Source organism: Physeter macrocephalus, chromosome 10, assembly GCF_002837175.3.
Source record: "Physeter macrocephalus isolate SW-GA chromosome 10, ASM283717v5, whole genome shotgun sequence".
Classification (NCBI taxonomy): domain Eukaryota; kingdom Metazoa; phylum Chordata; class Mammalia; order Artiodactyla; family Physeteridae; genus Physeter; species Physeter macrocephalus.
The window spans coordinates 40,880,013-40,893,666 of NC_041223.1; the positions used below are offsets into that span (position 1 = coordinate 40,880,013).

At 40.1% G+C, this 13,654-nt stretch overlaps 1 long non-coding RNA gene across 2 annotated transcripts in view; it reads left to right on the top strand.

The window, feature by feature from the left end:
• The window catches only part of LOC112064630 (uncharacterized), a 56,023-nt gene that overhangs the window by 26,794 nt on the left and 15,575 nt on the right, over positions 1–13,654 (top strand). Inside the window, exon 3 of one of the 2 annotated variants that reach the window (XR_003681450.2) lies at positions 11,636–12,161. The exons of the other annotated variant lie outside the window; for it this stretch is intronic. This is a non-coding gene — a long non-coding RNA (uncharacterized lncRNA). Of the gene's footprint in view, positions 1–11,635; positions 12,162–13,654 lie in introns of those variants that run through there. 2 annotated transcript variants of the gene reach the window in all.

Sequence of the window (13,654 nt, forward strand, 5' to 3'; positions counted from 1 at the left end):
GCACAAAAACAGAAATATAGATCAATGGAACAGGATAGAAAGCCCAGATATAAACCCACGCACCTATGGTCAACTAATCTATGACGAAGGAGGCAATGATATACAGTGGAGAAAAGACAGTCTCTTCAATAATGGTGCTGGGAAAACTGGACAGCTACATGTAAAAGAATGAAATTAGAACACGTCCTAACACCATACACAAAAATAAACACAAAATGGGTTAAAGACCTAAACGTAAGACTGGACACTATAAAACTCTTAGAGGAAAACATAGGAAGAACGCTCTTAGACATAAATCACAGCAAGATCTTTTTTGATCCACCTCCTAGAGTAATGGAAATAAAAAAATAAACAAACAAATGGGACCTAATGAAACTTAAAAGCTTTTGCACAGCAAAGGAAACTACAAACAAGACGAAAAGACAATCATCAGAATGGGAGAAAATATTTGCCAGTGAATCAACGGACAAAGGATTAATCTCCTAAATACATAAACAGCTCATGCAGCTCAATATTAAAAAAACAAACTACCCAATTTTAAAAATAGGCAGAATTTTGTAAAACTAGCAACAATAAAAATATTTCATGTACATGTAAAAAGAAAAAAAAGGGCAGAAGATCTAAATAGACAATTCTCCAAAGAAGACATACAGATGGCTAACAAACACATGAAAAAAATGCTCAACATCCCTAATTATTAGAGAAATGCAAATCAAAACTACAATGAGGTATCACCTCACACTGGTTAGAATGGGCATCATCAGAAAATCTAGAAACAGCAAATGCTGGAGAGGGTGTGGAGAAAAGGTACCCTGTTGCACTGTTGGTGGGAATGTAAATTGATACAGCCACTATGGAGAACAGTATGGAGGTTCCTTGAAAAGCTAAAAATAGAATTACCATGTGACCCAGCAATCCTACTACTGGGCATATACCCAGAGAAAACCATAATTCAAAAAGACACATGCACCCCAATGTTCATTGCAGCACTATTTACAATAGCTAGGTCTTGGAAGCAACCTAACTGCCCATCGACAGACGAATGGATAAAGATGTGGTACATATATAAAATGGAATATTACTCAGCCATAAAAAAAGAATGATACTGGGCCATTTGTAGGGATGTGGATGGACCTAGACACTGTCATACAGAGTGAAGTAAGTCAGAAAGAGAAAACCAAATATCATATATTAACTTATATATGTGGAATCTAGAAAAATGGTACAGATGAACCAGTTTGCAAGGCAGAAATAGAGACACAGATGTAGAGAACAAATGTATGGACACCAACAGGGGAAAGTGGCGGGGGGTGGGGGTGGGATGAATTGGGAGATTGGGATTGATATATATACACTTATGTATAAAATAGATAACTAATAAGATCCTTCTATATAAAAAATAAATAAATTTAATTTAATTTAAAAAAAAAAGAAGAAGCAGCAAAGCCTTCCACAAAGGGAGAACTCTTAAGAGACATATGCATGCATGGGAAAGGACTAAGTTCTCTGAGCCAATTCAAACTCTTGTCTCACAAGCTTCCTCTTCCAGTATTTTCTGTCTCACTTGCCAGTACTGTTCTCCAAGAATACTTGGAGTCATTCTTTGCAGTCACTCTCTTCAGGAGGGAAGTGATTTAAATGTGTTTCCATAGCTATTAGAGACATTCTTGACCCACAGGACCTAGCTTACATTGAGGGTTGTAATGAACTCGGCACATTCCAGCAGGCTGGCTACAGCTTCCCTACTTGCAAGCGTACTGGCCACATATAATGCAAAAGAAGTTTAATCAAGAGGAAAAAACACATATTATGCAAGAGGACAAAACCAAACCGATAATATATAACTTCTAGAAAAAATGGATTCAAAGCCCCACATGTTCTTTTATGTCATATAGGGACTCATACTGCCAAGAGCTCTGTTTATATCAAAGGTAATATCCATGGATCCCGGGTCTTGACACCAACAGGTCAGTGGTTGGTGCTCCTGGTAGGCTCAGGTCCAGCCTTGGGTGGACAGCTCAGTCTAAGCTGTCCATTCAGTTCTCCTGAGGCCCTGAAGAAAAGATAGTGTAAGGATCCATCCCATCCAGTGATGAACACTTTTGTTAAAAAGATACGGTTTCTTGGGAATTCCCTGGCTGTCCAGTGGTTAGGACTCTGTGCTTTCAATGCCAAGGGCACGGGTTCAATCCCTGGTCAGGGAACTAAGATCCCACAAGTCTTGCGGCCAAAAAACCCCCCAAAAAACAAAACAAAAAAACAAGCAAAAAACAACAACAAAAAACGATTTCTTATACCAAATCACTAAAAACCATTAGTTTGGCACATTGAAGGGCATCTGACTTGAACATAGTTGCATTGTTCACTGAAGCAGGTCAGAGTAAGCAGGACTCAATGTTTATTAATTGATTATATGAAGAAATGAATGAGTACATGCATGGCTACACTCAGAACTTAGAATATTCTAGTATTAACAGTTCTACTTTTTTGCGTACTCACTTCTGCTCTGGGAAGTAAAGGAATTTTAATCAGAGGATGGTGTTGGTGCTTGCCTAGATTCCTTTTGTTAGCTGAAGCACCCATCCTACAGGGGCTCCGGGTGTTAACTACTAACAAATCAAAGCTTCCCCTTTCTCTTATAGAGAAATTCTCTTACAGAGAATTGCCCTAGGTCAAGAGGCAGCCAGGAGCCACCTGACCTGCCTTGGAGGCTATACCTTCCCAAACTTGGCCAGTGACTGACTGACATGGGAGTCCAAAAGTCAGCCCCTTCACCTCAAGGTGAAATCCGTGGTGTAATTCCTATTCCAGAGCTTCTCCATGGGATCAAAGCTATTGTTCAGATGAGAATACATCCCTGCTCAGCTTTATTTTTCCCTGCCTATTCCTCTTCCCTCATGCCCCCTACCCCACTCCTGAGAACACTCCTCCAACAAGGCATTTGAACAGGTATCTCCATCTCTGGCTGTTCTAGGGAATGTGATCTCATCGATTGCACACTCAGAGCTACCAAGACCACATGTCAACATGAAATGGAGCAGGACCCTATTGTCCTTGCCCTCCCCACCCCATGTCCTCAGTCTGCCTTTTTCTGTGGAAAAACTTAAGCCAAAGAATAAGTTTAATCAGAGAAGTGAGAAAATGCAGGAACAAAGGAAAACGGTCAAAGGAGACAAAATAATAATAGTTTAGTCATTAAGCATAGTCAAGAACATTTAGTTCCTCCTTAAGGGCTATAGATAATATTCTGAGCCATATCCTGTGAGCTGTCTTATAGATACTGAAACTCCCACCAGGTGGAAGAAGTTAACTACATGATGACCAGGCTGTAGCCATGACATAAGATGCCACAATTCTGAGAACTGGCCTCAAAGAAATGGAAACAAACTGACCCTGGAACTGAAGATTAACTGTACCTAACACAGTCAAGATGATGCTGGTCAGACCACTGATGATGACTGTCAGAGCTGACTATACCGTTTCTACATGTAGCCCCTCCCTGTCTATAAAAGCTCTTGTGCCCTGATTGTCAAGGTCGGGGGGAGTCGGCCTTTGGACAGGTGTCCACCCTCCCCCCCTCCACTCCCCAGTTGCCAGCATCCAAAATAAAGCAAACTTTCCTTTCCACAAACCTGACCTCTTTATTGGCTTTTGAGTGGCGAGCAGTCAGACCCGCTTATGGTTACAAACACTGGTGTCTTTCCCAAGCTTTTCAGAAAAAAAAAAAGGAATGGCACAGCATCCCAATCACAGATAATTCTTTTCTTTTTGGCCACACAGACGTGGGATCCTAGCTCCTGGACCGGGGATCGAACCCATGCCCCTGCAGTGGAAATGTGAAGTCTTAACCACTGGACCATTAGGGAAGTCCCGCAGATAACTCTTCTCCAGTTGTTTTGAAGTCACCGCCTTCATCTTACTTTAAGCTTTTATTTAAATTCAGTATTATCAGTAAATCCTTGGGTGAAAGCAATGTAATGGTAAGACCTCAGGACTGGTATTTGTAGAATGGTAGACTATACAGCTGGAAAGGACCTTAGAAGTCATCTAGCTTAACTTCTTATTTTACAAGTGTGTTGATTGTGGTACAAAGACATGATTTTCTCAGGGCAATACAATTAGTGAGCGGCAAAGCTGGGATAGAACCAGGTTTCCAGTCTACCATTTTAGTGTTTTCTCCAAACCTCTCTCTTTCTTGTTAGTAACTGTGCTTACATGAGGGAATCTTAAAAATTGGGTGCTATGTAGGCAAGCTGGAAGAAATACCTTTTAAGCACTCAACATCATAAAATATTATTAAAATAAATTTAAGAACAATGTGACTGTAGGATGCTTGCTATATAGATCTTTATTTTTGAATCTTCTATAAAAATTAACTGAATTTTCTTGCTAGGGATAAATGCATTAATAAGACAAGATCCCATTTTCAGGAAGTTTTGGGGCTACTGTAGTGCTATAAGCAAGCTGTGGAGCCAGAGAGAGGTGGTAATTAATCTTACCTGGCAGAACCAGGGAAAGGTTCCCAGAGGAGGTAACATTTGAGATGGTCCTTGAAGAGTGAGTAGAATTTTGATAGGTAGAGAAGAGAGAAGGACATTATAGTTAAAAACAATAGAATGAGCAACTGCACAGATATTGGAAAGTCTGGGGCATGGAAAGCCTTCCCTTGTGGCTGAAGTAGGTACATCTCAAGAAGAGAGGCTAGGAACTTGACAGTTTGGATGAGATTGATATGAAGGGTCTGGGATGCTGTACATAATGTTTTGTCTCCTGATTATACTGCCTTTCCATTCCTTCCCCCAATTTTCACCTCCCCATAAATTGTTTTATTCTTCTTTAGTTCTCACACGGTATGGCACCATGCTGAATGCTTGGTAATATACACTAAAATCAAATTAGAGAAGGGGAAAAAGAGAAGAAACCTGCAGCTGTCATCTTCATCTCCTTTCTCGGGTGTTAATGAAGAGAAATAAGATACAAAATCAGGAGATAAAACTGTAGCTTTGACACAAAGGTTAAACTGTCAATTCCTTAACTAATGAAGAAAAGAACCTGACATATTGAGCTTGTACTACTACTATTAACTATTACTGTTACTACTGAATATGTAAGCACTTTAGAATTGTCTAATTTAATTCTCACAATTTGCTCCATGAGATATATAACTGTAATTATCTCAAGCATAAAAATAAGAAACCTCAGGTATAGGAATTCAGTCACATGGCTAAGGTCACAGAACTACCTTGACATGGAGCACTCTGAACAGTTTCATCTGTGCAATAGGCTTCCCAGGAAGCAGCAGCTGAGAGTCAGTTGCTAGAATCCTGAGGGTTCCCTTTCTTTTTTTCTTTCTTTTTTAAAATTGAAGTATAGTTGATTTATAATGTCATGTTAGTTTCAGGCATTACAGCACAGTGATCCAGTTATACACACACACACACACACACACACACACACACACATAGTTTTTTCAGATTTTTTTCCCTTATAAGTTATTACAACATATTGAATACAGTTCCCTGTGCTATATAGTAGGTCCTTCTTGGTTATCTACTTTATATAGAGTAGTGTGTATATGTTAATCCCAACCTCTTAATTTATTCCCCACTCCTTTCCCTTTGGTAACCATAAGTTTGTTTTCTATGTCTGTGGGTCTATTTCTGTTTTGTAAATAAGTTCATTTGTATCTTTTATTTCTTTTTCTTTTTCTTTTCTTTTAGATTCCACATATAAGTAACAGCGTATGTATTTGTTTTCCTCTGTCTGGTTTACTTCACTTAGTATGATAATCTCTAGATCCATCCATGTTATGGGGGTGTTACCAAACACAAATTCATGTGCCCAGTGCACACTGAGGCCAAACAAACCAAAACGTCAGAGTTTGGGGCAGAGAAAGTTTTATCTGTGGGTCTATTTCTGTTTTGTAAATAAGTTCATTTGTATCTTTTATTTCTTTTTCTTTTTCTTTTCTTTTAGATTCCACATATAAGTAACAGCGTATGTATTTGTTTTCCTCTGTCTGGTTTACTTCACTTAGTATGATAATCTCTAGATCCATCCATGTTATGGGGGTGTTACCAAACACAAATTCATGTGCCCAGTGCACACTGAGGCCAAACAAACCAAAACGTCAGAGTTTGGGGCAGAGAAAGTTTTATCGCAGGGTCAAGCAAGGAGGATGGGTGGCTTGTGCTCAAACGCCCCAAACTCCCTGATGGTTTGAGGGGAGATGTTTTTATAGGCAAAATTTGGGGTGAGGGATACAGGGTGTGTGACTTTCTTCTGATTGGTTGGTGGTGAGGTAACAGGGCAGTGCTCCAGGAATCTTGTGCTCAGCCAGAAGTTACCATCCTCCACCTGGGTGGGGGCCTTAATTCCTGCAGAAGAACTCAAAGATATTGTTATGTATATTCCTTGAGGAGGAACCAGGACCCTGCCCCAAGGTTGCATTATTGTTTCTTGACTGCTCCTCCTTCGTTTCTGCATTCCCTCCCTTCTAAGATTAGCAACTGTTTGAATCTGCCCTTTGGAACCCAGGGAAAGTCAAGGAGGCTAAATGAAGCTTATTTAGCCTCAAATTTTGCCTATAAAAACATCTCCCCTCAAACCATTGGGGAGTCTGTGGTTTTTTATTTTATTTTATTTTATTTTGCAATATGCAGGCCTCTCACTGTTGTGGTCTCTCCCATTGTGGAGCACAGGCTCCAGACGCGCAGGCTCAGCGGCCATGGCTCATGGGCCCAGTCGCTCCGCGGCATGTGGGATCTTCCTGGACCAGGGCACGAACCCATGTCCCCTGCATCGGCAGGCGGACTCCCAACACTGCACCACCAGGGAAGCCTGAGTCTGTGGTTTTTGAGCATGAGCCACCTGTTCTCCTTGCTTGATCCTGCAATAAGCCATTCTCTGCTCCGAGCTCTGAAGTTTTGATTTATTTGGCTTCAATGTGTATTTGGCACATGAACTTATGTTTGGTAACAGGAACAGTAAGGATATGCTTTAAAAGCATTGGGTTATTATAAATTATTATTCTCTCCACCAAGATACTTAAATATACAAATGTTACATCTCTCAATACATAATGAAAAAAAAGAAACTGAGGAAAACGTTTGTTAGTTTAAAATATATATATACACATATGTGTATATATATATTTTGATCTTTGTTTTACATAGGCTTAAATTATAAAGTAAAACTCAGGACTTCCCTGGTGGTCCAGTGGTTAAGACTCTGCACATCCACTGCAGGGGGGATGGGTTCAATCCCTGGTCAGGGAACTAGGATCCTACATGCTGCAGTGTGGCCAAAAAAAAAAAAAAAAAAATTGTAAAGTAAAACTCAACAAAAAGATGACCTTGAAAGGGATGATCACAACCTTTGGTAACAATGTAAATACCTTTCAAGAATTCACTATCTAAAATGCTGTAAGAATCTTCCCAATAAAATGTCATTTACATTTCAAATCTATTAAATTTTTTATTTTTCTGAAAGTAATATATTGAATTATTTTGAAATGCTCTCATCCATATGTATAATAATAATAATTTACTTCCTAAAGTTTACTTCCTATGGTTTTCCCTGTGAATTAGCATTGCTAAGTTAGACTTGGCTCCGGAATGCAATGGGAAATATTAGATTTCAGACACTCAGAGGAAATTTTCTGCCCACACATAATGGATAAACACACGTTATATTATTTACATGTATTGTATTTCTTCTCTCTCCTACTTGGATAAACAAAGCCTATAAATCGTCTTTATTCTGTTAGCAATGGAGTCTGTTTAGTGAACCTTACAGAGCAACAGGTGTTTTCCTCCTTGGGTCTTTAAACTGAAACTTAATTGTCCCATGTCACATCTGTTCACATCAATCACACTGCATTATTTTCTTTACAATGTGTTCTTTGAGGTGATATGATTCATGTAACTAAATGTGATGGATCAAAAAGATCTACCAGGCACTACAGAAAATTTCAGAATCTCAGGCCTGCAGGCCAAGGAATCTCTGTCTGTTCATAATTTGGTATAGAGTTAAATTTAGGAGGGCAATACAGTTCACCAGATTAAGAATTTTTGACAGTGATTCTTGACAAACTACTTTCTGATGGTAAAGGAAAAGTATGAATAATTTGCTAGGGCAGAGTTAAGGTTAGGGAATCATTGCTCTGTTGTAAATCAGATAAATTTGGGAAGGAATACATGTGGAAAGGGATTTTCAGTTGGAAGACTCAGTTTTGAATTCCAGCTCCTCATGTTCCAGTTACATGACCTTGGAGAAATCACTTTAATTCTCTGAACCACAGTTTCTCCTCTGTATCATCTATCACAGATTATTGTGAGAATGACAAGAAAAGAATATATCTAACAGGTTATAAACTATGAAGTGTTATAACAAGACCCCACAGTTTGGTTGAGGGCCTGCACTGAGTAGAAATCAAATTACCTGAAAACACACAGAAAGAGTAATGGTAAAAATAATTAGGTCCTGATGCCCAGAAGCACCTCAAATTGTGAAAGGAAGTGAAGTGGTGGGTAGAAGACCTTATGTTCAGAATCCTCATACATTTAATAGCTACTTATGTTTTGATCGTCTACACATTCAAGCAATTGTCAAAAGTCTGAGTGATCAATCTTACTGAAAATACTCTTGTGTCAGATAATATATTCTCCACTTGTATTTTCACCAGAGTTTTACTATCGTTATAAACATTAAACTGAGAAAGCTGTACCAATACCATTAGAACTCTCAAAGTGGGATTGTGGTTTGGAGTTTTCTCCTTCCTACATTTCCCTTTTGCCCAAGACACCTGTTCAGAGTCTATCAGTTACTTTGGGTTCCTCCCTGATTTGTTTTCATAGGTGACCTGCTGTAAAATATCTGTAACTGTAATTTTGTTTGTTTGTTTTTAGCTATGTCTGTAACAAACAGACATTAGTATGTCTGTAACAAACATCAGACATACTCGTGGTCCTGAGAAGAATAAAGAGCTGCATCATTAACTAGAAGTTGGGGTGGGCAAAGAAATGTGGTGACTGGAGAGTCAGATATTCAGATGAGAGCCCTTGCTGAGAAACTAAGATCCTTGTGCTTGGCAAAGAAGGCCAGCTTTCTACTAAGGTCAAGTGTAGTTAAAATTGCCCTTCTTTTTTCAGCTTTAAGCTTGGCAAGGACATTTAAGCTTTCTGTGCTTCATCCTTCTCATAGATAAAATCTTCACTTTGTAGCTAAACTTCTGTATTGTGAGGAAGCAGATTGTCTCTACTACAACCCAGATATGCAAAGAAAAAGTATCTTTAAGTCTTCTAAGGAGTGGGAAAAAATATATGCAAACCAATTTTAACTTAAATCAGCTTGAAGCAGTAGGGTCCAACAGTTTAATTTTTCTCTTTGGGTAACTCAGTTTACCTTGCATTACTCAGGTTCTTTCGGGATTCTGCTTCACTTCCGGGTCCCCCCCAAGGTGACATCTTTTGGGAGAGGGACAGAGTTATTGGACCTCAGGACCCTGAGAGAATTGAGGGAAACAAATCCTCAAGTCAATTCTCCTTGACTTCAACCTGGTCCTTAGGAGTGCACTGGCTGGTTTATTTCCTTTCTGGGCTGTGTCCGCTGTTGAAATCCATTGCTGAACCTTTTGGCAATGCATTTGCTGTCATTGATGCTCAGCTTGTTGAAGACCTGGTGTTCTCTCTGCATTAATTCAGCCCCACCTTGGCACTCCCTAGTACTATCTACACGTCTAAACCCCAGACAGAGTGTTCTGTTCTTCCATCTCCAGCTCCAAGAAGTCTCATTCTTACTACAACAGCCACCTTTGACAAGCAAGCTCCCAGCTAGAGTTGCTGCCAAGTACACATGGTGTGGTTCTGTCTCCAGTTCTGAGAGGTGTCTCCTTTCAAAGTTCGAAATATAGAGAAGGGCCAATTTTTTACATTTAGAGTTTACCCAAGTTACTTGTCTTCTCTGGAAAGAAGATTGGAGATGGTAGATCAGAGGCCACTTGTTTTACTTTGGGCACTTCCTTTCTCCCTTTTCTTTCTTTTCTGTCTCACCCACACAAGAAGGGAAGGGCTTCTATATGGGAAAGGACTTTCCTTCAAAATTTAAAGACATGGCTCCACTACTGATGTTTTTAGAAGTCTAAACCCATCCTTATTTTCAGTCCTTTGTATGTTACCAGATTTAATTCTTCAGAAGCTGTTGGGATCTTCTCTTTTATCCAGTATTGTGTAATTTCAAGTCATGTAGCTTGATGTGGGTCTCTTTTCATCCATTCTGTTGAACGGTGTATGATCCCTTTTAACCTAAAAACACTTCAGTTCTGGGGAGTTTTCTTGAATTATTTCATTGTTAATTTCTTCCTTTCTGCCTCCTCTTTTCTTACTTCCTCAAACTCCTGTGTTTCAGGATACCTTGGATTAGTCTTGTTACCGAGTCCAAGCTCACTCTGCTCACCACACAACAGGCCAATAAATTGGGCAAAAAGGTGTTGAGGCAAGGAATAACGACTTTATTCAGAAAGCTGGCAGACTGAGAAGATGGCAGACTAGTGTCCCCCAAAAACCATCTTATCAGGGTCTGGATGCCCATTTCTTATAGAACAGAGAGGTGGAGGAGGTGAGGAACTAAAGTAAAAAGGCCATGAGGCAGAGTCAAGATGGCAGTGTGGGAAGACATGGAGTTAGCGTCTCCCGACAACTAGGGCACCTGCTGGCCACTACTGGGGGACTCTGACACCCAAGGAGACGGGAGGAACCCCCAAGTAAATCAGTAGGATGTGGGAGGACTGAGGGGGTAGGAGAAGTGGAGGCCAGACAGGATCGACACCCGTGAGGCTGGGGAGATCAGGAGAGGCGGGGAGGAGGTGTCCTCCATGAGGAGCAGGAGAGGAGCAGAGGGCGTTTGCTCCACCCACTCAGGCATAGGGAGCCTGCTGAGCTCCCAGGCGAGTCCCCTGCCCTCCAAATCCCCCTCCAGGCTGTGTGGGTACTTGGGGGCATAGGAGGGAGGAAGGGGAGATCAGGAGAGGCAGGTGGAAGGGACCTTCCCAGACCAGAGAAGCAGGAGAGGAGAGGAGGTCATCGGCCCTACCCACACAAGCCCAGGAAGCCTGCTGGGCTCCCAGGTGAGGTCCCCTGCCCTCTGAGATGAGGGGTGGGGGGCATGCCTGGGCCCCTTCTGTTCGTTTAGCCTAAGCTCCACCCCACACATCCCCCAGGGACTTTTCTAGCCTGTGGGTCCTAAGCATAAGCCCAGTCCACTGACAAACCTCACCCTTATTAGGCCCCAACCTCCACAGCCAAAGCCTTTTCCCCCTTTATTTTTCTTTATTTTTTTCTTTTCTTTTCCCTCCTCTTTTTTACTATTGTGGTACTGATGTACCTTCCAGTTATTGATTCATCTATATTTTAATTTTTATATTCTTCCTAACATATCTGTTAGTTTCCGAGTCTAATTTTATTTTTCACCTTATTGTTGTGTTTCTTTTGTTTTGTCACCCCAGGCAGCTTGTGGGATATTGGTTCATGAGCCCAGGGTCAGACCAAAGCTCCTGCAGTGGGAGCTCCAAGTCGTTTCCTGGTCTAATTTTATTTTTCACTTTGTTATTGGTCTCTTTTTTTTTTTTCCATCCCAGGCAGTTTGTAGGACCTTGGCTCATGAGCCAGGAGTCGGGCTGAAGCTCCTGTGGTGGGAGCGCCGAGTCCAAACCACTGGACTAACAGAGAACCTCAGACTCCAGGGGATATTCATTGGACTAAGGTCTCACGGAGGTCCTCATCTCAGTGCCAAGGACCAGCTCTACCCAATAGCCTACAAACTCCAGTGTTGGAAGCCTCAGGCCAAACAACCAGTAATACAGGAAAACAATCCCAATCAGAAAAAAAAAAAAAAGAGAGACAGCAAAAAAATATGACACAGATGAAGGATCAAGGTAAACACCTACAAGACCAAATAAATGAGGGGAAATAGGCAATCTATCTGAAAAAGAATTCAGAGTAATGATAATAAAGAAGATCCAGAATCTCAGAAATAGAATGGAGGCACAGATTGAGAAAATACAAGAAATGTTTAACAAAGATCTAGAAGAACTAAAGAACAAACAAACAGAGATGAACAACACAGTAACTAAAATAAAAATACTCTAGAAGGAATCAACAACAGAATAACTGAGGCAGAGGAACGAATACGTGAGCTGGAGGACAAAATGGTGGAAATAAATGCTGAGGAGCAGAATAAAAAAAAAAGAATGAAAAGAATTGAAGACAATATCAGGACAATAATAACTAGGACAATAACTAGGACAACACTAAATGCACCAACATTCGAATTATAGGGGTCCCAGCAGACGAAGAGAAAAAGAAAATATTTGAAGAGATGATAGTCGAAAGCTTCCCTAACATGGGAAAGGAAATAGTCACCCAAGTCCAGGAAGCACAGTGAGTCCCATAAAGGATAAACCCTAGGAAAAATACACAAAGACACATATTAAACTAACAAAAATCAAATTCAAAGAAAAAATATTAAAAGCAGCAAGGGAAAAACAAAAAATAACATACAAAGGAATCCACATAAGGTTATCAGCTGATTTTTCAACAGGAGCTCTGCAGGCCTGAAGGGAGTGGCAGGATATACTTAAAGTGATGAAAGAGAAAACACTACAACCACGATTACTCTACCCAGCAAGGATCTCATTCAGATTCGATGGAGAAGTCAAAAGCTTTTCAGACAAGCAAAAGCTAAGAGAATTCAGCACCACCAAACCAGCTTTACAACAAATGCTAAAGAAACTTCTCTAGGCGGGAAACACAAGAGAAGAAAAAGACCAACAAAAACAAACCGAAAACAATTAAGAAAATGGTAATAGGAATATACATATCGATAACAACCTTGAATGTAAATGGACTAAATGCCCCAACCACAAGACACAGACTGGCTGAATGGATACAAAAATAATACCCATAAATATGTTGTCTACAAGAGACCCACTTCAGACCTAGGGACACATACACACTGAAAGTGAGGGGATGGAAAAAGATATTCCATGCAAATGGAAATCAAAAGAAAGCTGGAGTACCAATACTCATACCAGATAAAATACATTTAAAATAAATAGTAGGGGACTTTAACACCCCACTTACACCAATGAACAGATCATCCAAGCAGAAAATAAATAAGGAAACACAAGCTTTAAATGACACAACAGACCAGATAGATTTAACTGATATTTATACAACATTCCACCCCAAAGTGGCAGAATATACTTTCTTCTCAAGTTCACATGGAGCATTCTCCAGGATATATCACATCTTGGGTCACAAATAAAGGCTTAGAAAATTTAAGATAATTGAAGTCATATGAAGCATCTTTTTAAACCACAACACCATGAAATTGCAAATCGATTACAGGAAAAAAACTGTAAAAAACACAAATACATGGAGACTTAACAGTGCACTACTAAATAACGAAGAGATCACTGAAGAAATCAAAGAAGAAATTTACAAATACATAGCAACAAATGACAATGAAAACACAACGACCGAAAACCTATGGGACACAGCAAAAGCAGTTCTAAGAGGGAACTTTATAACAATTCAATCTCACCTCAAGAAACAAGAAAAATCTCAAATAAACACTCTAACTCTACACTTAAAAC